The sequence below is a fragment of the Corvus brachyrhynchos genome, unplaced genomic scaffold (genome assembly GCF_000691975.1).
Source record: "Corvus brachyrhynchos isolate BGI_N302 unplaced genomic scaffold, ASM69197v1 scaffold10, whole genome shotgun sequence".
Classification (NCBI taxonomy): domain Eukaryota; kingdom Metazoa; phylum Chordata; class Aves; order Passeriformes; family Corvidae; genus Corvus; species Corvus brachyrhynchos.
The window spans coordinates 7,020,696-7,045,456 of NW_008236180.1; the positions used below are offsets into that span (position 1 = coordinate 7,020,696).

At 40.2% G+C, this 24,761-nt stretch overlaps 1 long non-coding RNA gene across 6 annotated transcripts; it reads left to right on the forward strand.

Annotated features, from left to right (window-relative positions):
* Positions 1-4: 4 nt before the first annotated feature.
* LOC108446811 lies at positions 5-22,393 on the forward strand. Of its 6 annotated transcripts, none has more exons than XR_001862118.1 (7): positions 11-472; positions 554-730; positions 2,918-3,009; positions 3,409-9,145; positions 13,599-13,671; positions 14,280-14,468; positions 15,286-22,393. It is a non-coding gene; the product is annotated as an uncharacterized LOC108446811 (long non-coding RNA). The 6 variants fall into 6 exon arrangements; XR_001862116.1 differs by having other exon boundaries at positions 3,409-3,518; positions 3,699-9,145; positions 13,599-14,468; XR_001862120.1 differs by having other exon boundaries at positions 3,409-3,518; positions 9,010-9,145; positions 13,599-14,468.
* Positions 22,394-24,761: the final 2,368 nt, after the last annotated feature.

The window sequence follows — 24,761 nt, forward strand, 5'->3', positions numbered from 1 at the left end:
GACGTTCCGCGAAGCCGGCGGGGCTGGGCTGGGGCGGGGGCCTCGTGGCAAAGGAGGTGTCTCACGGGGACCCCGCAGGAACGGGATGCTCCAACTCGGGCTGAATAGCTTGGTTGGGAATTTAAGGGGAATAACTGCTTTTATGGATTTTTATTTTGCTCCTGCCCATCCAGCGCAGGGTACTGGCAGAGGAGATGCTGGTCTGTGCCCGGTTTTCTTGAAGTTTTAGCCTGTAAAACCAGGGATGTTTTTTAATCACTCTCCGAGGAAAGTCCTTTAGAATGCTCGGTCAGTGCTTGCTGGACTGTGGGGGTTCTCCCCTCGTGTTTTCAGCAGGGCGGTGTTGAGGAGCCTGCTTTAAACTTTGCTTTTGGCTTTACGTGAAACTAATGCTAAGAAATAACTCACCTCTTGGGCTGACTCAGGAGCAGTGGTTATACATGCAGCTGACCAAGTTCCTGTTGTGAGGCAGGTACCAGTTGGCAAAATTTTTGGGATGAATACTTGCATCAGAAAATTTTCCATTAATGCAGTTTTTTATTCCCACACACAGGAGTACAGAATGCGTCAGGTTGGACGGAACCACAGCGGGGTCACCTGGTCCGATCTCCCTGCTCAGGCAGGGTCATTCCAGAGCACAGGGCTGTGTCCAGACAGGTGAAGAAAACCTGCAATGAAGGAAACTACACAGCCTCACCTGCGCAGCAAAGAAGTTCTTCCTTATGTTCAGGTGAAACTTTCTAAGCATCAGTTTTTCACCATTGCCTCTTGTTCTATTACTTGGCACCACTGAGAAGAGCCTCGCTCTGTTTTCACGTAAATATGTGGAAAACGTTTTGCTTCTCTTATATAAAGAAGATGGGGTTTGGCCATTGCTGAAAGCAGGGCAAACAAAGCCCTGTGGGGGTTATGTGGGGTTATGTCTTTGTTGTGTTTGGGGGGATTTAACCCAGATCTATCACAGTGAGCCATGTGCTTGATGTTTTTCTTTAAGCAGGAATTTCAAAGTTAAACGTGTGCACACATCTGATCTGGGAGTCACTTTTGGGCTACGTGTCCCTGAGATTCAGTTAACTTACTGACCTTCTGGGGAAAGAAAAAAGCCTGTGGGCGTGGATTTAATGGTGGAGCTTGATAAGAAAATTCATCCAAAATTCCATTTGAGGAAGGCCTGAGTGGGGCTGTTGGGGTGACGTCTGCCTGTGGCTGGGGTGAGCTGCTGCATCCAACAGCAAGTGGGAATATTGTCCTGAGAACAGAACCTGAACAAAGGGTTTAGAGTAAAATATCAAAGAGTTCCTGGTCCAATGAGCAGCACTGTCCCTTCTTGCTGTGCATAAGGTAGATCCTAAGGAAAAAGAAGCGTGTGGTGGTTTAATCTGTGTTATCATGCAATGGAATACATTAAGGTGCCAAGTGAGATAATGAGCCAAATCTATTTTTAGTCCTAAAAGGAGAGGAAGTAGCAAGTTTTAAATGGTTTTTCTCTATATAGATTTTAGGTCATGCTAGAAAATGCTGATGGTTTCTAGTGAATTCTCTGAAAGTCTGTTTGCACTAATCCACATAGCTGCCTTCTGAGATGAAGAATGACACTGATTTTGTGTTTAAAATGTAGGACTGAAAAGTTCCATATCAGATTTAAGCATTCATACAAGACTGAATATATTAAAATATTTGCAACCCAAGAAAGTATCTCCAAGACATTTTTAGTAGCTATAGAAGCACACAGGATGAGAGGGATGTATTTTTAACCAGCTCCCATACTGGTTGCCTCTGTAGAGGACACTTTTTAGGATTCCTTTAGATTTAAAATGTTGTGTGGTAGAATACACTCAAACAGGGCTGGAATCTGCCTTGCTGTTTTGACTTAGTTAAAGAGCATTTTCTCTCATTCCTGACAAACCAAGCATCAAGAGGCTCAGTCTCAGAATAAATCCCAGGTGTGGTTTATGCCAGCTGATGGAGCTGCCCCTGGACCTTGCTCTTTCCAAATGAGCCATCATCATGTTGGGGAGAGGGGGTGCCAAAAGAAAATATAATTATATGCAATTATTTAAATTTATGTTGCTAAATAATATCTCCTGTTAAAAGTAGGATTGTCTGCATGTCTTTTACTTTCAAGTTTCATAGATGATGATGATGTATCTGTGGCACTTTGTACTTCCTTACCTTAAAGCAGGCTCTGAATTCCTTCTGGGGCAGGGCTTTGGAGAGGGAAAAATAAATGTGAGGCAAAGTCTTGTCTTCATGATGAAAGACCAGCACCAAAAGGAATGGAGCCTTTAAACAAAAGTAAATAGAAGCTGATGGAGGCAGGCACTAACTAATGTATTCCAAGTATACTGAATTGTAAATCTCTCTGAAATTGAATGAAATTGGAATGAAAATAAGCCTGGTTCTACCTGTGGGTACAAAGCACCTGAAAAATTGTCCTCAAGTTTCCATTTACGACTTCATATGATTCTGTGTTGCAAATAAAACTATTTGCAGGATCAGAAGGACCAGAAACATGACTCTCCTTTTGTTTGGTTTATTTTCTCACTACAGCAGTCTTGTGGTAAACAAGTTTTCAGCATTTTCCCGGAAAGTGCAATGATCTGATCTCTTTAGTTATCTCTCAGATGATTTCTAGCCCTTTATTTTTATGATGAAAAGTTATGATGAAATTTTTCTACCTTAATAGCAGATATCTCTGCAATTGGCATCCATTCAGTTGCAGGAAAATACTTCTTCAAATGAAATATCCACACAAGGAGCACAGAAAATACTTTTTTTTTAATTTTATTTTGATGCATAGTCCACAGCCAAGCCAACACATGTCCATTTGATCTGACTTTCCTTGATATATATTTTTTTTAAATGCAACTATATAAATGGTATGGATGATTTGCTTCGCTTGTTTTCTCTCTGACAGACAGCTGAAGGCCTGTTGTATGAGCTGGTTATATAAAGAGAAATCCAAACTTGTATTAGAAAGGAATGATCCTCTGAGGGGAGAAAAAAGAGGTGAGTCACGTCAGTGCTGTTTTTCTCGAATCAGCAGAATATTAAACAGCCTCATTTTCCTTAATCTGAAGCCTACATGTGATCTCTGAGCACCACTGATGTGGGGGTTTTGTGTTGTTATTTAGAAAAACGAATTCAGGGTACATTTGGATTGACAGTATCAGCTTTCATGTTCAAATTGTTTTGATGACCAAGGCACAAATAGCCTGGCTAGGAGCAGTTTTCTTAGATGCAGCAACAGAAAGCATTTGTTCTGCTGCCTGTGAGTCTTAACCTAGTTTTTGAGATTTTTATGCCAGCTTGTTGTAGCTCAGCGTGCTCACCGTAACAGAGATGAGCATTCCCATGCTCAAGAAGCTCTTGTCTCTATTTACTTTGTTGGGGGTTTTTTCCTCTCAGATGCTTTCTTTGTAAAGAGGACACGGAGCCTATTTTGAGCCTTCGTTTGTCAAGACCATAAATGCATGTCACTGAGAAGAGATAAAATATCATCCAGCAGTCACAACTTTGTGAGTACAGGGATTTGAGATGCGTCTTCTCCAAAGTACTACTACTGAAAGCAAATAAAAAATGAATAAGCGTCAGGGGCTCGTTTGTTGGGGGCCTCATGTGCACATTGAGCATCTCTGATAGTCAGGAGCTATTCTAGCAATGGCCCAGCTGATTTTCAGATTTGATTTCCTTCACAGTTCCAGTGCTCACGTCCATTTTACAGGTGAAGGAACAGGAAAGGAAGAGGCCTGGAAAATTGTAAAGGAGGGCCCTCAGCTCAACTCTCTGCCCTGACACACAGCTCTGCTCACATCCTTCTATGCTGTGATGATAAGGAGGGGAACCTCTACTCCTATTTCAAATTATGCAGCCTATAATAGTAACAGCCCCGTGTGTGGGGAGTGAACTTGTATGTGCAACATGCCAAGGCCAGCAGAGAGCTCCAGGGATTTGGTCCCTGAGCACTGTAATTGTGCATGAGGAGCAAGGAAAAGGCAGCTCCGTGCGATCACTGGAGGATTCCTGAGGTTCTGTTGGAGCCAGCAAGGTTCCAGGTGATGTGCCACATAAATGCTGTTTGTGCCAGTTTGAAGGGATGAATCTCATTATCCTCTCTGGTTTCTTGTTCCCCTTAGGCTGCGGGAAGTCTGAGGAGAAGGGATGTATATATAAATTCCACTGCAGGTTCAAATCTCCCTCCCCTTCCCACATTTTGGGGAATTAATATTCTTGTATATGGAATATCTTGGTTTTTTACAGGCCCTGTGTTCTTAAGAAGGCATGTGGCCAGAAGTTCCTTATTCTCGCTTCCATCCCCAAAGTATTCCATGGTCTCAAATACCCAAAACTACAAACAACTGCAGATATGCAGGGTCTGAAAGCCTTTTTTGGGGGTAATTGAAACCCTGCAAGCTCTAATGAATGAATACAGAAAACCCCAATGAGCTGTTTCTTGATACATTTATAACATCAGTCCTGCAGGTTCTAGAATTCAGGGTAGTAAAAATAGCTCCAAGAAACTGCTGTTGGTTGTAAATATGAAAGAATGCAGAGTAAGATGCCAGACTTTTTAAATAACTATTTGGAGCACTTAAATTCCATGTGGAAACAAATTGCCTCTGAAAAAGAAAAACCTCTGATTTTCTTTGCAAGTCTGTGTTTTAGAAGCAATGCAGCTCATTTTTGCCTCAGAGATAAGTTTGGATAACTTGTAGCCTGATCAGAGATGTCATTTCTTTTTATTATGTATTGCATTCAGACAGTACATTCTGATTCAGATCTCATCTTGTTGCCAAATCTGGAATAATTTTGACACATAAATTTTTCAAATTAATTCAAACAGTGAAGATCATTCAGTTGTCAGCAGAGGTGGAAAGGGAAAAGTAGTGCTCTGTGCTAATTAGATGAGAGCTGACGAGTCTTTGATGTAGAGTTGCAGGACAAAATCCTGATTCCACTCATGTTAATACATTTACTTCAATGGTATTTTGTTATTGTCACTCCATTTTTTGTGTAAGACAGGACTTCAGGTGATATTTCACACTCTGACCACAATACACAGCTGTTGGAGAGTTAAAATACTTTTGGGGCCAGTGACAGATGAAACAAGTGGCTGTGCTTCCTTCAGGAGGTCACAGTTTGCAATTCTTTGGGACCTGAAATCCAGTGAAGACCATAATAATCAGGATTTATGAGCATTTCTCAGAAGATACAACCTCAGTTGGGCTTCAAGTCATGGAAGGAAATATAGGAAGTCTAGAGCTGATCAGCAGCTGGAGACAAGAGAATGAAAGATCAAATTGCTTGAAACTCCCAATAAGCAAGGTCCAAGTTAGCAGAGCAGTTTCTGTTCTGAGACTGAAAGTTGTGCACTGCATGACAGCCCAGGAGTCATGGCCAGCACTTCCAGGTCTCATACTCAGGGAGCTGCAGTGAGAACTGATACAAAGCTTGAGGTTTGAGCTTCCCCTGGGAGAAATGCTGTGGTGACTTTGTGTTACATATTCATTCTTCGAGTGCTCCTGTGTGTTGGGTTTTTATCTGCCTGGACACACTAATTTTTGGGGTGATTCTGTCTATTCAATTTCCTGCTCACCAACTCCCAAAACAAGACTTGGGAAGGGAAGCTGAACAGCTACCAATAAATTTCTGGAATTTCTAGTTTAATTTTAAGGAAAACTAGGACTTCATGCCATTCCTACATGGTAAAGTTACTGCTCCCTCAGAGCTGAAGGATTTATGCAGTAGTTTGCATCCTCTTTTAGGCAGAATGTGGATGTGCAGCAAGATCACTGCTGGGGAGGCTGTGCTTTGCTCTCTTGCAGATGCAGTGAGTCATCTGAGAAACCATTCCTCAGCAAAAACCCAGCTAACTTGGTTTACTTTTTAAGTATCGTTTTTTTGGCCAGTTGTGGATGTTGCCATGGCAGCAGGATATCTTAGGTCATCCCCTCCCCTCTGGGCTGCAGCTCAGTGTGCTGTTTTAATGCCATCTTGCTGTGAGCTTTGGAAGGTCAGGCTGCTCAGCAACTCCATCACAACTCCCTTCATGGACAGAGGCAGTGGTAGTTTTTCTAGGAACAGCCCTAACAGCAAACCTTTAACCTGCAAAGTTATCCCAGGACAGAATTAGATGGATCTCTGTTCCATGACTTCAAGGCTGGAGATGGACACTGTCATAAACAAAGTCAGAACAATGTAATTATGGAATTTTCTGTGGTGTTCTATTGTAAAAAACATTCTGCCAGCCTTGCTTCCAACCAGCCTAGACTGTAATGAGGCGAACACCTTCAGACTCTGCATTTTGGAAATAAATCCTTCAACATCTTTGTCCAACAAGTAAAGTGCAGACCTTGTCTGGCAAATTCTTCCAGTCAAGTCCAAAATCAGGTGGTTGCCACAAAGAGTCCCTTTGTTTCACTTGTCCCTAACATGTGCCTCTCGTTGTTATACAAATGTATCCTCTTAGGGCTAGACACAAAAAAATGCATTGCAAAGGAATTCCCAACATCAGTTTAACATAATCTATGAACCACACAGATACTTTAAACCTTTCTCTCCTACAAATCATTCTGCAAGACCAAGTCCTTCAAGTTTTGAGGTTCAGTTGCACAACTAGATTTTTTTTTATTAACATGTAGTGTAAAAATGTTTTATTCTAACCCAATACAGAGACTTGGAACACAAATTTTTGCTAAATATGCAATTAATTATGTACGTGAATGACTGCTTAGAAATCTTGCTTGTCATGTGTAAGCCTCTGTGTTGTATGGAGATGGATGTTCATGCAGCTAAGGATTGTATGACCCATGGTATTTATAATTAGGTAATTATACCCTTGCTTAACGAACTAGCAAACAGGGGTTTTTTGCTGATGTTGTTTTATCCCCTCTCCTAGAAAGTGGAAATAAATCCAATTAGATCATGCCAGTAAGTTTGCTTCTTCCAAATCGTTCAGAAGTCATGAATTATTTTAACATTTAGTCTTCTTTCTCCCTTGGCTTCGTGGCTGTTACAGAAATTCTGTTTATTAATGCATTACGAACCGAAGCCGTCAAAAGCAATCTCTCTCTCCATTTGTAAGGATCTTCTATATGTGCATCTGAACGGCACAGTATGTACTTCTGAAATTTTCATGTGGGCTCTGACTGGATTTCCTGAGTAGAAGATCAGCTGACACTACAGGAATGTCACAGCCTGTGCATTCTACCCAGGGCAAGTGTCATCTACATGGTGTTTACAGAGGTTTTTCCAGTTCTGGAAAATGCAGTTCCTGGGACCAGGTTTAGCTCCATTTTCTATTACTCTTGGGTTTTGACCTGCATTTTCCTATCCAGGGCAATGAGGAGCTCTGCTTAAGACCATAGGGAGCTCTATTTAATTATCATTGGCAGCCTGCAATCCTTTGTGCTGTCAAGGAAATCCTGGAGCTAATGGATGGTACTGCAAACCCCTGGTAGTGGTTTTACACTCAGCAATTTGTTCTTTATTTAGCTGAGTAAATGTCTGATGGAGCTGAGAGAATCCACTGAGGAAACATTGCTGGACAGAGGAAATTCTTGATGTAGCTATCCTAGGAATTAATTTATTATCTTAAAGGGTAATTTTGCCATCTATCCTTTACTTGTGCATCTGAAGTAACAAATATCAACAGACAATTTTATTAGTGGTAAGACAATTTACAAAAGCAGTGTAACCTGGCAGTGGTTATGAAATGTGTCACTTACTGTGGGCAGAGCATTATTGTCTCTGCGCAGATGGTTTTATACCAGCACTGATGGCCTCAGGCTTGGTTTATGAATTGTGTTTTAAGCACAGTGAGAGAGTTTTAATAGCCCAGAATAGGCACCCATTTTGCAACGTGCCTGTCTCAACTGCAAAGTCCAGATAGAGCAGAAGGGAATGGTTTTCCCTTCACCTTTTATAGGATGAGGAAGAAATCTGGCACAGCTGGAGTTTGTTAAAGAGTCAGAAGGTGCCACTTTTTGATACCGACTGTTGAGACACCTCGTACACTTCATCATCATCGAATGTGTTAAATTTATTCCATGTAATTTCAAGCACATCAATATTTGCAGTCCTGTTGTGGAATTGAGTCCTTAGGGAAGAACAAGCCCTGGGCAGTGCAGACGGCTAATGCAAACACGGGTGCCTGCTCTCTCCCTAGGCAGTCGTGGCTGACTACAGGGGCAACCGAATATTTTGATAATTCTATGTAAACTTGCAGTGCAGCCTGCAGAGGTTTTTTGACTGGCGGCCACTAGAGAGCACTACGGGATTGTCTCTTTTCCAAAGCAGGGTGTGGTGAACTACGATGTGAAAGGCTTTTTCCACGTTTCTGAAGAGTCCTATTGTGTTCTGTACAAAATAGAGGATATTAAACCAAGATTTTAGCACCTCTGGCATTTTGCTTTACACAATTATTATTATTCATGGTGGCTTCTCTCATCAACATGTAATTCTCACTCAGTAGAGTTTCTCTGGGGTCTGTAATGTAGCCAGGAAAAGTTCCCTATAGTAATTAATGTATGGGCTATTTTTACTGTAAGGCTGAATGATGATGCTTTGCTGCCTGCTGCACAGATAACCTCAGAGAATCTGGTTCTGCTTTAGCTTATCCTTAGAAAAACTTCTGCCTTAAATCATTCTGATTCAGTGAACAATGAATGGAGTGGATCTATGTAAAATACATAAACTCAGAGAAATGGTGATTTAAAGGGAAAATGCTGCATGAATGAATCTGTTAGTATCTTCCTGATCCAAGTATTTGATGTTTCCTTATCTGATTGACACTGTATTTTTTTAGATCTCATGGCCTATCTTTCATATTCCCCCAGAAAAAAAATTGCATTCTTTTCTTTTGAAGTACCTGTGCCTTGAGATTTTTTTTTCTCTTTTCATGCATCCTTCTGAAATCAGCTGGGCCTTTAATGTTTACACTTTGCCCTTTTAAAGCTCCTGTGTGCTTTTTGGGAGGACTTTCTCATTGAAATCATTGGTGTTTTTCAGCTTAGTTTATGAGCAGAAGGTTGTAGCTTAAAACTTGGCAGTGCCTGTGGAAGAAAACACATTCTCAGAAGATAATGAGCAGCCCAGAAGTGCAAAGTTTTCCTCCCCAGGTCTGCAGCTCTACTTCCAGTGAGTGGTGAGTGCAGCTGTGGCCAGCAAAGGGATTGTCACAGAACGGTGTTTCCTTCCTTCAGAAATTGGTGCTGAGGGGCAGAGGTACTTGTTCTACTGAAGTGAAATTTTTCTGTCAGCATTGTCGAGTCAGAGCAGCTGGAGGGGAATTAACTGGATTCTGTAGAGATTAAATGTTGGGACCAGCTGTGTAAATGGAATATGTGGTGATGTGAAAGACCCCTCTCATGACAGTGGTATTCATCACATCATCCTAAATAGACCAGACTAGAAAAAACCTCCCCTGAGCTGCAGATCCCAAAATTAGTTTGCCAATCTGTTTATGTCAGTGTTAAACTTGAAATCCTAATTAGCAGGATTGGTTTGAAGTACTTGGTGACAAAGCCCACATTGCTTCTCTGACAGTTGAACCAAAATGCTTTAAATAATAACTCACAGGTGTCCCTCTACATTTCTTGGGTTTGTTTGGGGGGTTTTTTTTGTTGTTCTTCTTCACAAATAATGAGGAAACTTCATAAAAGACTCTCCAATTTTATTCACTTTTCCAGTACCAGAATGCTCAGCTGGGAAGTGATTTGGCCATATGGGAAGTGTTACTGGCTTTAAATCAAGTGATGAAATGTAAAAGTTACTCAAACAATTTGTTTAAGCAACTTAGAATAAACAACATTCAGGATATGGTATTTTTTTAAATTCTGACATCTATACACTTTTTAGGAATATTTGGGGCTTTCTAGGAGTTTTCCTGGACATCCTGGATCAAGACCCTTCCCAGGAATACCTAGATTCAGACCTCTGTTATGATTTACTGCACTGAGAAATTTTCAAAGAATTTCCTATCACTCTCTGGGAATTAATTGATCGAAATCTTTTCTAGTTTTCCTGGGCTTTGCAGGTATTCCTGAATGTGTTATCTTTCCAGGAATTCCTGGACAGAGACCTTTTCTACAGTTTCTGAACCTACAACCTTTCTTGGCATTTTCTCACTTTTTATAGGGATTTCTGGATCTAGAACCTGAATTTCTGGATCTAGAACCTGAAGTACTTTCTGTGCTGTTCTAAGAATTTCCCATCCTAGATTTAGGCCCTTCCTAGGAATTTTCCCAGGTTTTCTAGGAAATCTTGGATCTAGAGTCTTTCCAGGAATTGCCTTCAAAAGTCCTTACAGGAGCTGCAGTAGTTCCTCACATCCCATATGCCCTGATTTCTTTTCAAGGTCTAGAAATAGTTGTTACCATTTTTTGCTGCCAGAGATAAGCATCAGTCCTATGCAGAGCTGAGGAGATGGAGGCATCCTGCAAAGAAACTCTTTGAATTCCTGTGTTAAAATCAGTTACCACTAAAGTGATTTTTTTCTCTCTCTCACTGCTGAACACACTGCCCCCAGGAGTGAGGATAAAACAGCTTCGAGTGCAATCTACATTCCCTCCATTCTCTGATTCCCATGTCACTCTTGCAAACTCAAAAATGCCTCACAGGGACCTTGTTAGTTAATACATGAACTCCTCATAGCATCATCCGTGCAATGGCAAGTCATAACATGTTTACTCTTCTCCTTCTGCCAAATGCTCGGAGCCAAAACTTTAATTGGACTTGAAAAATATGCTTATATATTTTCATTTAGGGCACTGGAGTTTTAAACTGCCATCTGGCTGTTGTCCTTAATCCTGACTTTACTTCTGTGGGCTAACTCAGAGTAAATCCAATCTTCCCAGAATTGTCTGCTGCAGAGGTGATTTTATTTTTCTGAGAAGGAGAAACACAAGGACAGTGTGGTGGTGTCTGATCAAGGCACTCTGATGTCTCAGAGTTACCTGAAAATTTCTAATATTGCTGGCTTTCTTCTAGCACAAAAAAAAAAAAAAAAAGGAGGATTCATAAACATGTAGATGCTTCCTTGCAGATCTCTTCCTAAGCAAGGTGTGATCTCCAGCTGCACATGTTCTGCACCAGGAGGTGCTGTCCCTTATGAGCCCAGTAAAAAAGGCACTGAGCTGCTCTAAAGTGAAACTTTAAATTGTGTTTATTAGAGCTGACACTATAAGGAAAGAGTAGTACACACCATCTTATGTACCAAAACAGATATGAACTGGGACTTGAATTTTTGTGGATTCAGTAACAAAATTAAAAGTTTCTCCATTCCGTTCCTTCCTTCCTTTTCAGATCCCCTTGTTTTACATCAGTTTAGGAAAACGAGCCAAAGCACCCATGTGGATACAAAGATGCTGCTGGCAAGGATTTTCTTGCTATTTTCTAAGCCCGTGAGAGACTTTTCTCTCTCACAGAAGAGGTAGCAGAGTTACGTAACAACCAAACACCTGCAGCCTTGAAAAGTCTTGTTTATGGTATAGTAGAAAAATATTTTGACAATGGATGTTTTATGATTTTGGCCAATCACCCCAAGGGGTGGCTGATCCTTTGCCCAATTAGACTATGAAAAAAAAAGTCTATAAAAGAGTTTGTAAAATAATTAAATCAATCAATCTTGCTGCACAATTCCTGCCTGCTGGATCTTCTCTCCTCCTCCCTGTGGCTGCGGGACACGGTGATACACCCTAGGGTTGCTGTAATACACCCATTTCTGTACCATCACTGAAATGAAGCAGGTGTGGAACCATTTGTTATTTTGTCACTCTTGGAATAGAACTGTATTTTTGGAAGTGACAGCAGAGAGAACAGTCTACGTGAGCCAGTTGTTAAAGCTTCATCCCGTTGTGAGTTCAGTTTAAGACTTGTGCATTTTTCAATCCTAATGTTGTGTTGAACTTACCTTGCTTTCCACTAAGCATGAATCATTCTCCTTGATTAATTCTGATAATAAAATTACATATTAGAAGCCCTGTAGGATGAGAAATAATTACTGAGGCACTGTAGGAATGAGGCAGTCAGCTGCCTTCATAGAGTATCCTTTAGAAACTCCAAAATGCCTCTTTATAATCATTGCACGATATGAGCTGCCAAAAAGCAGCATTTGAGAAGAGCTTGAACTGCAAAACTGGCATGACAAGTTAGAAAAACCACTTTTCTGTGCCTCCTGGTGTAATGTTATACTGAATGGCTGCTGTGTCAAGAGGATTACTACAATCAGAAACATGAAGAATTTAAAATTAAGTACTAAATGACACTGACTTTATAATGCCTATAAATGATGTTACTCAAAGTGGCTGGCTTTCATCAAAACTGGAGTTAATTTGGTCAAATTACCAATGCATTTCTTTTCACTGCTTCTTTCAAACCAGCTCTAATTTTAACCTTAAAATAGCATCTTTACTGGGAAAAAAAAAGCCCCAAGACATGGGTCAGCAATCTATTTTCCTTAGATCAGATATATTATTTAAATTTTTAATATTTATTTTCCCCCAAGAAAAGCACACGTTTGCTGATGTAGTTTTTTAAATGGGTGCTTCATTTAACTAATCTTTTTGCAACTTCTTTGGGTAGGTTAAGATATAAAAGTTGCAGTAAATTAAAAAAGTAGTTTTCCCACCCCAGGTTTTTTCATGTAGTTTTCTCATTTACCTTTTTCAATCAGGCAATATCTAACAGCAAGCTGGCAATTAAGATTTTAGAACTCTCATTCTTGCTTTACATGAGCTGTTTGGACACATCCTGAAGCAAACAAGTAAAACTAAAATGCCGAGCAAAACCTCTACCAGAAAGGCTGCAGAAAGATATCTGCCCATATATATTATAAAGGGTAGGAATATTAAAACTGGATAGTCCTCTCCTCTTTTTGATGTGGAATCTTTAACCGAATGCTAATGGTGCTGAGAATTCCATGTTGCAATGACTGGAGATGATCAGTCCAGCTGTTCCCCTCAGCTCTGTAGTATCTGGTACAGGATCACCTTCCTTGCAAATATTGAATTCTTCATCTTCAAAGCTGACACAGGTGGTTTCCATAATGCACTTGGGAAAATATTCTTTGGGACAGAGTTTTTCACTTAGGATCAACTAATGGTTACATTTACTTTTCCCAGTACCTGGAATGAGGGTTTTGCTGTGAGTTGCACTTCTGTTCCCTCTCAGGTATGAGGTGCCTGAACCTCCTGAAAGGAATGAAAACTGTGCTCAGAACTTTGCTTCTCTGGGAAACCTATGCCAGGGCCTCACCACCCTCAGAGGGAGGAATTCCTTCCCAATATCCCGTCTAATCCTGCCCTCTGGCAGTGGGAAGCCATTCCCTGTGTCCTATCCCTCCATCCCTTGTCCCAAGAACATCTCCAGCTCTCCTGGAGCCCCTTTAGGCACTGGAAGGGGCTCTGAGGTCTCCCTGGAGCCTTCTCTTCTCCAGGATAGACACCCCCAGCTCTCCCAGCCTGGCTCCATAGTGGATGCACGGATCTGTCCTGGCTTTGCCACTGAGCTGGGATAACTCCCTTTGATCAGGGATACCTAAACAAGTTATTTCAGGGCATAAATATTTCAAACCATTGTGTGAACTTGAAATGCTTCAGCTTCTCAGCAGGGTTGCCAAACAGACCTTCTTACTCCAGGACAGGATAATCCATCTCCCATTCACCTCCTGAGGTAAGACAAGAATTTATCCCCTTTTGAAATAATTACTTGTTAAGATAAGGACGTGCATGTATCTATTTCTCATGGAATAACTGGAGCTCCTCAGGTTTATCCCCTTGCTTGCCCTGCAGAAACTTCTTTGTGTATTTCAATCCTCTGCATTTCTTTTGTGGGCATGAAGAAGAAATAATGTTTTTAATAGTTCTGTTGAGTAGTGTAAGATCTCCAGATAAAAGTGTAATACTTCCTTTTTTACATCTGATACAAACGATTCAACCAAGGATTAGGAATCAGAGCAGCCCAGCAGGTTGGTTTATTTATAAGCTTGCAGGTTTATTAACTGTGGCTGTGGGAATAACTTCATTTTTCTGGTCCTGCAGTTGAATGGGAAGATCAGAAATCAAAACTACCCTGTTTCCAGTTTGCTCACATTAAAGGCCCTTATATTTTTTTTCCATAAATTGCTGTGCAAATTAACTTCTGGAGGTAATTTTTCTAAAAACTAGTTTCAATGGCACTTCAAAAAATATTTGTTCCATCACATAATTTCCTCAAATGAGTGCAGATTCTTCAATAATTCAGCAAACTGAACTTTATTACCTCATTCTGTTCTATTTCAGAAGGTGAAGATTAGCTCTTTTGGCTGAAAATAGGTGTTAATTGATGTAGCAGTGTCATGGAACTGCACCTTCAGTTTTTCCATTTGAGAGAAAAGATGCATTATTTAAAATCTGAGATTCCTTTTATGAAGCATATTTGTAGACTGAATACCTTCTGCTCATTCGAACCCAGGCAGACACTCTTTACAGGTAAGTACAGATGTAAGCTGTGACCTGAGCATTTGAGGTTCAAATTCTGTATGAAAGCTGAATATTAAAGGCTTTGTATAGAATTTGGTGCTTATTTCTCCAACTGCTGAAATGCCAGGGAGGCTTGCAAAACATCCTGGTGCAGGAATTGGTGCAGCCACATCCATCCAGCAACCTCCATGCCTTTATTGACATTTGCTTTATTCGTGTTCTCAGAGAGCCTTCGTTGGTTTGGTGCTGCCAATACATTTGGGTGAATTTCTAGAGAAAATGTTAATGAAAGATCCCAGAAGTCATTCCTGTTTATATCAAGGGGGAATCCACTGCCCTTCAGTGCCCCTGGCCTGGAGCCTGGCAGGGCTCTACAGCCTTGAGGTCTGAGGGTTAGGAAGAGCAGGAGCATTCCCATGTCTGCTCCGTGGAAACGTGTCTTTTGAGCACAAATTCCATGCCTGGAACTTCCAAAATTTGCTGCTACATTAAAATATCCTTCTGCACTGAGTATACATTATGCAGATATGTAAATGAAGATAAAATGTAAAGTAATCTGGTAAGGTTTGGATACCACAGAAATGCTGCATAGTCCCACCAGCACCAAGTTATCTTTTCTTCTGGGTGAAGTAATGTGTCTTGGTTTCTAGCTAATCATCTTTAATCATTTCAGTCTACATAGAGAGGGAGGAAAATATGTTTTCAGCAAGATAAAGCTGTTAACCAGCTCAGATTTTGTGTTACACCTGACCACTGATTGCTTGGCCTAACATGTCTTAGCCTGCTGGGTCTACACAACTTTCTCCCTCTTCCCTGCATTTTCCAGGAAAGAAGAAGGTTGTGTTCCTGAGGAGACCAGTGGCAGAGCCTGGATTGTGTTCTGAACTGATCTTAATTGGTTATTTTCTGCAAAAGGGAGAAGCTGCAAAGCAGAAGATCAGTGGAAACTTCTAAGACATTTCTACAAGCACAAATCTTCCTTGATTGCCTGGCTTGGTTTTAAAGACATGTAAATTTTCAGCTTACCCGGGGATCTCACAGAAAACCTAGTTCCTGCAGTTTATTTTTTCTCCCAGATTTTTCATCCACATCCTATGTACAGAGCAGATTTTTTTTATAGCCTTCAAGAGTATCGTGGATAAACAGTGGCTTTGTTGTTTGTGCTCATTCTAGTGTAGCAGCGAGAAAGCAATTTCACCTGTGCAGGCAAAAGTGAATTCTGCAATCCAAAGCCTGAGGGCACAACTTATTACCCTGGAAGGTGGGGCTTTCTGGGGCAGCCTGAGTAAATTGGGGTGCTGAAAGAAATGGGGGGGAAAAAAGAGGTTGCTTCTCTTTTTTCCTCCTCCTGGCCACTGCCCCCAGTATGCTCGGAGCCCTTCCTCAGGGACAAAAGCTGTTCTCCAGGTTCTGCAGGAGTCTGGTCCAAGGAAAGTGGGACAATCCCTTCCAGGGACTTTCTGGTGTCTCAGGCAGGAGATATTGCTCCTTTACTGAGAGCCCTTCCTGGCAAGAGGATTGTACACACGTTGTAAATGGTGAGGAGCTGGCAAACTTGGGGCAGAGAACCAAGCTGGCAGGGACAGGTTTGCTTGAGCCAGCCACAGCAAGGCCGCTCCTAATTCTTGAGGCAGGGAAGGGGAGAACAATCAGTTTGTCTATTATAATCTTACAGCAGTGATTCCACACTGAGCTGGACGCTGTTGTCACAGTGTAACATGTTTGGGGTGATCCTTGTGAAAACAGAAGCATGAATGCCATCCTTCCATCTAAATGCTTCACCAAATGCTGAAAGTTCTGAAATCAAACTTAAGGTAGTGATATTACTTGTCACTCATTTTAAGCAAGGACCCATCCCAGTTCTTTTTAACTCCTGCGTGAGCGGGACCAGCTGTGATTCTTCCCGTGATCAGCTCAGTGATTTGGTTCCAGTGGCATCTGGAGCCTGCAATTAAGCCTTCACACCAAGCCCCTGGGCACATGATACACGTGTAAAACACAGGAGGAGGAAACGAAAAGAGTGTCCTGCAAAGCCAGCTTGAAAACACGTTGAAAGGCAGCTCTGAAAGATCTAATGACAAACCTAAAACAAGCACCCACCTGATCAGGAGAGATAGCTCTGCTGGCACCAGGGATGGCTGGGGCCTGCCATTGAGCATTTCCCTACCGCTCAGCACCGGGGGGAGGTGACTGAGGCCCAGCTAAGCTCTCCACAAAGCTTGGAAAAGATTCTGAGGTATAGTTTTTTTTTTTTTAATACGTTTTCACTTCATTGTGGTTGGTGTTTTTGTGCTTGTATTTGATTCTCTGAATGATTAAGCACCTAAATGCTTGCTGTCTTTGTGGGTTGTTTGTTCTATTTGAAGTTTATTTTGTTTGTTTGGGTTTGGTTTCCATTTGTACTAAGTGAAAATTAATAATTATATGCTTGTAAATGACTGGGGCAAGATTTAAAACCAAAACCAGAGGGTTTTTCTTTCTGCTTTCATGTGTCTAGCTCCTTTAGGAAACTTGATTTTTTTATTATAAATTCTGAGCACTTTTTTGTAGATTTGAAGCTTTAATTTAGTAAAGTTGACTGCGCAGAAATCAACCTGCCTATGGAGAAGCGCAGTTTGGTAGAATCAGTAGTTTCCAGTTACTGTTAAAAGGTGTATCTTTTTCAGAGAAACTGTAATACTTTCTGTTAAAGTTAAAAGAAAAAAATGGGGTGTTTCATTTTTTTATTGAATCCAGCCTTATTGTATTCGTTCCTGTCTACATTATCAAGTCTTCATTGCTATGACTGAGACAGTAGCAGAAATTATGCCGAAATTGGATTGTCTTTTGAGGCTAACTAATAATTAAATCTCCTGCAGCTTGTGCTGCTAATAAGCAATGGAAGTAATTACTAAGTTTGAAAGAAATACCCTAATTTGGAAAATGTTTGAAAATGTTTGAAAATGTCTCCAATATAATGGAGACAGAAGCCAGCAAGGGGTTATTGGTCTAGACAACTTTAACCATGGCATTTCATTTTGTGCCACAAGCTGTTTAGATTACCATCTGAGGAGGGCTTCTGTTCATCACTTTTAAATTTGATTTTACTGTATGGCAAAAGTGGCATTTTAGCTTGTTCTGTAAATTGCTATTGTCAAGGTTATGAACTTGGTTACCACCCTTAGCTTAGATGGGAATTTTTTAGAAGAAATGTTTATCAGAGTTCTTCCTTCCCTTGGTGTCCAGAACTATTTGATGTAAGCAGAATTTTTCCTTCTCTGTGTTCCTTCTTTAAATCATATTTTCTGGCTTGTTCCATAACTAACTGGTGGCCCTTACCTAACTGGTGGCCTAGTTCTTCACAGTTCTCATCTGTCTCTGTATGTTCTTCCTAAAACAATAAAATTCTCACTGTGAAAAACTTTCTGTTTGAAGTGGAATGGCAGCATTCCTTTTTAATGTCTGCTCTCTGTGTTCCAACATGGCTTGCCTCTGGCTGGAGTTCTTGCATGTCTCCAAGGATATTACTAATCCACTTTGGAAAAGAACGGAAAATCTGTTTTACAAAGGTTTTAAGTCTTTTAAACTGCTTTTGTTTCAAAATGAGTCGACTCCTTCCAAATTTAAATTCTTTTCTTGAAAGAAAATATTTTTATTTTTTCATCTTATAGGAAAAAGCTACAGAATGAAATCCATATCAAGATTAATGGTGATGTTCTTAATTATTTTTGAATAAAACAAGATTTTTTTTTTTTATAATATTGGAATTAGTAGTAGGATTATTTTCTCCCCACTTGGAAAAGAGAGATGAGAGAAGTCAGTAACATTTTGTCTACTACTTTAAATTTAGCAAAATTACAGGATTTACTAAAGAATTAATCCAGGTGGGTTATTTAATCTCAGTTTGGTTACCCAACCCTTTTTCTCATTTATTATCCAGTTATATACTGGCAATGTTATTCTACTTCATTCCACCTCACTCAAAGCCACTTCATTGCATCTTTTTTTCAAAACACAACATTTTTCGTGTGTGCTCCAATGTGACTAAATTTTTTAGCTTTTTTCTACTTGGTTGAGAAACACTCTTCTTTTTTTTCTATTTTTTTTCTGGCTACGAAAGCCCTATAGATTGGATCTGAACCCTCAAGGAAAATATTCCAGATACTTCCTCCCAGGTATACCTGTCACTGGTTCACCTGCTTTATCTTAGAAATAAATGCCTTGGAGGAAAAAAAATGCATCAAACTAATTACTGAATTTTGACACTGCAGTGATCTGTATTGGCTAATGATCCATCCCCAAATGTGTGATGTGAATCTGCTCTTCTCTTTCAGCCTTGGAACATTAAACTTGCTTTATTTTGAGGCAGTTGCTGCATATTCTTCTTATTTAAATGCATATATGTATGAGTGCACTGACAAATATTTCTTTTTCATAGTACTAGTAATAAAATTTTTCAAAAGAATGTTCCCTCTTCTCTTTTAGGTAGAGATGGAGATCTCTTTATTTACAGTAACTTTCATTGTTTGGTTTTAATTAATTTTTTGAGATTTTTTTTCCATGAATCACTGAGGTTCAGATTTTTGCAGGCTCCCTCAGGAACCTCTGTTTGTGCTTTCCTACTCCTCCCACCAAGCAGGCAAGTCAGGGGAAGAGGGCACATGGCATGCACCAGTTCTTGGATTTTCTTCCCTCTGGTTTCTAGAAGGAAGAAAATAAATCAGGATTCCCATGACTTGTTGTGATGCTGGATCTCCTCTACATGGATGAGAAAGAAGTAGAGGCTGAGCTGCTGAAAGCAGAGCACTGAAATCCTGGCCCTGCTGGAGCCACTGCCTATTGTGGAATAGGCATTTTCATCCTGATTTCTGGAATGGCAAAGGTTTCCCTGCATCTGGAGGGAATGCTTTGCATGTTACATGTTCTGCAATGTTTGCTCTTTGTAGCTGAGTCCTGACATGTTGGCTGTCCCTAATTAAAGTAATCTAGGAAATTTAAGCAGCTGAGCTTAAAATGTGTGTTGTATTCGTATAACAAATCTCCTGTGATACTTATTTAGATATTTGCCAAGAGTGATTCTGTCTGAAATCATTTGAAGTATATATTCTCCTCTTAAGACCATAGACCTTCTTGTCTTTTTTTTAAGTTGCTGTTTTTTGGTTGGTTTTTTTTTTTTACAAAATGAAATCAATTGTACCTACTCTTCCATAAAGAAAACCTCTATCTCTTATCATTTCTAATGTATCATCTCACAAGAGGAATGACATAAGATAGAAATCATTCTGGAGAGAATGGGCAGAGCATGTGGGGTAAAGAAACTATTGCCTATGTAGGAGAAAAATTACTTTTCTCTGTGTGAGACAATAGTAGTAGTTCTGTGTTTTTGCCTTGAGTGGCAGAAGGTAACAGTGAGAGAGAAATATTGTTCAAGTAATAATGGAACTTCCTTTTAGTCAAGGTGAGGAGGGCTATGGATAAATGCATGTTTTTTTCAGGAGAAACACAGAATCTTTTAGATAGTGATAGTGGGGAAATAATCTAAAATATTTGGTTAAAGAAATTATAAAGGCAGTAATAGCATTATTTTTCACTCTTGAATATGTTCTATTCTACTGCACAGAAAGCAATTAATATTTCATAACAGTCTGAAATTGTATCATGCAGGTGTCATCAAATGCAATAATTAAGCCTTGGCAGAGTGGTTCAAACATGCTGTTACTGGTGTGACCAGTTAGTGCTGGGAGAGAGGTTGATGGAGGAGCCCGTAGGCAACCAGGGTTAAAAGACCAATGTCAGCAGCATCTTAACGAGCTGAGAAAAGGCTTTGTGCCCAACATGCTGCTTCTTGTGCTTTAATAACTGCTCATTCCTGATACTGCTCCCTTTGGCAACCAAGCCTGTATAAAGGCGATAAAAACATGAACTGTGAGTAACATACCTGAGCACAGTTTGGGAGGCTTTTCCTCTTGTTTTAAGAGGCTGGTGATACAATCATTGCAAGCTACTTCACTGAGCTACAGAGGACCAAGATTGGACCCCTTGTGCAAGAACGTTGGTTTTGTAAGGAACAGTTCCACATGCATTCCTCTCTTGTAGGGAGCATCCAAGAACAGTTACTCAGCTCAAAAGATTAAAAAGCCAGGTTTTGTTCTCTGTTTTTGGCAGAATCTGTCTTATCTTAAAATCAGTAACAATATTTATCTGTAAGAAGTGTGTGTGAATGCTGAGCCACTATTGTGGACTTTGGATTCAGGAGACAGGCAAAGGTGATATTTGAACACTTGAAGATTCAAATTGATATTGGATATCAGGAACTCACCTTAAGAACTTCTCAGCCATCACCCCTAGATACGAAGGACTGAACTGTAGTACTCTTTAAAGACTTCATTTTGTTTTTATTGTGCACAGTCTTCCAGAATGACTGTTTAAATCAAGTCTTAATAATTTGGCTAGAGAGTGGGAAAATAAAAGCAAAGAAACACTCTCAAAACAAACAAACAAAAAAATCTAAAAATTAAGAGGCTGCTGGGTAGAGGATGGTAAACCAAAAAAAGATTGCTTCTAAATTGGCAAGGGAATTTATATGTTATGCCAGGTATCTGCTCTTGTGAGATGAGTTTAGATTTGGAGAGTAGAAGATGAGAGCCTTAGGAAAGACTGGAATATGGAGAGCAAGACAGCTGGGAGTTCTGGAGGGTTCCTGTTCCAGGTGGAAGGTGTTGTCTCTAAAATGCAAGTGAAGCCTCACAGGTGAGGGAGGCAGCAAACATCTGACAGAGCACAGCACTCAAAATGGGCAAAATTAGAGAACAGGCTCAGGGTGGCCACTGGGAAATTCCTCTGAGCCTCTGCACAGTTTCTGTTCCCGTTTTTGAGAAGGTGCCATCGTCTGTTTTGTTACACTTGGAGAAAAGACTTCCTGCCTGTGAGTAACGCTTGGATTTAGATTTGTAATGTGTGAATGTATCAGTGCTGTTTCTTTGGAAAATACCTGGGCCAGTTAAGTTCTCACTGGGAATCTAGTTCAGGGGGAGCTGATGTGAAACTGCAGACATCTTTCTGTGGGAGAGTTGGAGGCAAAGATACTTGTGATACAGCAGGATTGTGATATTCTGAGTAGGTAGCTTGGAAACGTTTAAATCAAAGACTGGGATTTTATTTGAAAAATACTGTCTTGGTGAAGCAAAAATTGTACCAATTCCACCACACTTTCTGACAGATACATGACTGATAATTAGTGAAACCTCCCTGGTTGGCTCACAGGGTGCTAAAAATCATAGATGTTCAGTATTTGTGGTTTCTTGGCCAGAATAGAGTAACATTTCCTTAATCCTGCTTCTGAAATGGAAACGAAAGAGCAAATAACCCATTCTAAGTGAAGGCCCTGCTGGTGCCCTGCCAGGCATTCCAAGGACTGATAAGTTTTCTAGGCCTGGCACCTTTAGAGTGGGGATGTTGGGGTTTTGTGCTCCCTGATAGCACTTGCCCTGCCTTTAAGAGGACTTTATGGAATGCCCTTATCTTTTCTGGAGCAGCTGAGGCTGTTACCAGAATTAGGTCTGGCACGTGCAGTTGCTTGGAGCCAGAGCAATTTTCTGTCTGGTTTTTTGGGGGGAAAAAAAAAAGTTATTTAAAATATTTAGATTTTTTTGAAACTGTTTTTCTTATGCTGGATTTGTTTGGGTTGGTTTTCTTTACTTGAATATGGGTGTGTGGGGTGTCCTGTCTCAGAGAGGGATGATGCTGCTGATGCAAATTTCTTTCATAATGGAAGTTACAAGTTTACTCAACATTCCTGGCTATTACGATAGAATTGTGCATCTAAAGTTGATGGGGTTTACTCAAGCCACCAGACAACCAATCCTGCCTTCTAGTGCTTCTTGTTTATTCTGTAATAATGTAAGGACAAGTGCAAAAATACTGCTAAATAAATCCCAGTAGAACTTGCTTTTTTTTATGGCAGAACCTGGTTCACTCTTTGCTGTGATTACTGCTGCTTCACCAGAACAGTTTGTGCTCTTACATGTTTTATAATACGCTGTTTTCCAGCTGCTGCTTTTGACTTGTTTAAAACATCTGCTCAGTCATCTGCAACACTGCTCCTTTTATAAGATGCAGCAAAACCTTATGAGCTGTTCTTTGGATGGAATTAGCCCTGTTATAAGTGTGGCTGACAGGCTGAGACTTGGTGCTGTGATATTTAAATAAACATCTTTGCCTTGCATCGGTTTCTCATAAATCCTATAATTACATAACTACATGTTTTACTTGGGACAATGATATCTTGGTAAGTGATGTTGGCTTAGTTGATTTTTTGTGGCACAGTCACAGGATCTAAATATGCAAACAAAGAGGTTTTTGGGGTTCAGGTCCCATAGAACTGAAATACAGGAGGGTCAAATTTAAATAATGAAATGGAGCAACTCTTTTCATGTTGCTGCATACAACTGAGTTAGAGGTTGTTAATTCAATGACTTCTGGAAAAATCACAGTGCAACAATATTTTGGCTTGTGAATTGCTCTGCAAATGTAATTATGTAGGTGTGATGTTAGTCTGAATTCTACTTGGGGCTGGATTGCTGCCTTTGTATTTGGCTCATGCTTTCTGTCCTGTACAATTATATATAATTCAGTATTTATTAAGGTTTTGTGTGCAATGGCATCTTTCCACAGTCCAAGTTTCATTTGTGGTAGTTGTTTTGGATAAAATATAATTGTACAGCAAACTAATTGCTGTTCAATACAGAAATGCTGTAAGGAAAAAAATGCAAACATCTACTGACCTGTTTAGTCTCCCTCTTAAGACAGAAGAAATGAAAAGTCAAACTGTCCCTATGCCAGTTGCATTACAAGCTGACAAAATATTTAGAAAAGCCTGTTCCTAAGCAAATACACATACTAGGGAATCAGTTGGATGTTTGATGGATCTGATAATGAACACAAATTAAGACCCAAATTGCTGAAGGCAGTTAAACAACCTTGGTGCCAAATGAGCTGCCACATGTTTGGACACAGGGGATTGAAATTTTCTGGGGTCTTTTCCCCCAACACACCTTTCAACCACTCAGGCTGGCTGGGGCCACTCATCCATTCACTGTAAATCAGAGTCTTCTGAATTTTCTGCTGTTGTAACTCATGGCAAAAGAACTCTTCTTGATTCTACCTTAATAGTGCTTTGCCTTCTAGAGATTTTACTCTTGTCCTTAGAAAGAAGTGAAGATGGCAAGTATCCTGTGTTCTCATGCCTCCTTTGTGAGGTGATTTTTTTTCCATATGCACTGAGAAATGAAATAACTAATCAACTTCAAAAAGGAAGTTTATCTATGTTGAAACTTATTCCAGTGTTCTCATTACCATCAATGGAAGAATTTCCCAAAAACCTCATTTTCCTCACTGATAAAATGCAATTCACTTTCCTCTGGGGAGAGAAAGATGAATGATACAAGTGAATCAGAGAAGTAGAGATAAGAAATAGGATTAAAAACAATAATGCAAGGGGGAATATATTGCTAGCATTGTCTTGGGTTTAATGGTGTGACTCAGCCATAAAATGTGAGTTGGCAATTGCCATTCCTCTAGAACTGAGGAAGAGATCAAAGAAGACCCACTACATCTACACAGGAAAGCCTGGAGGGGCTGCAGAATATTGCCAAGGTGAATCCTCTAGGGGGTAATGAAATTGGGATTGCTTTAGTCACAGTTGAGAGGTTAATGTTCTGTGATGAATGATATGACAGCATTTAAATTACTCTGCTTACTTCTCAGTGTTGAGTGTTATATTGTCTAAATTGGCCAACCAGCACAATTTGTTTCTTGTTTACTGGTAAATGCAGAACTTTTTAGATCTCTGTTGTCAATGCCTAGGCCTGGCCTTAGTGTCTGTTTAAAAAAGCAAATAAAAACAACCCACAAATTACAAACCTGCCTAATAAAAAGCAAGAAAATACTAATGTCTTGTCTAAATTTGAAAGGGTGAGGTTTAATTTACTGGGCTATGCATAAGGTAATACATTTGCTTTGTAAAACTTGGAATTCCTTTGCTAAAGTTGCATTCTAAGATCTGGAAGGCCTCATTAGTCAGTGACCTTCATTTCTTTCTCACATCTCCAGTTCTGGGCTTTAGACTTCCTGCCTGTAGAACTGATTTTCCTTGCCCTGGTGGCGCTTGCCCAGTTTGCAGCTCAGATCACCAGAGGGTGAACACGAGCAGTGAGTTGCTCCCAAAGCAGCAGCATTGCTACAGCCCAGTGTCTCGCAGAGTTTCACTCCATTTCCATCCCAAGTGCACCCAGTCTCTGGCCTCTCATTATCAAATGATTTTCG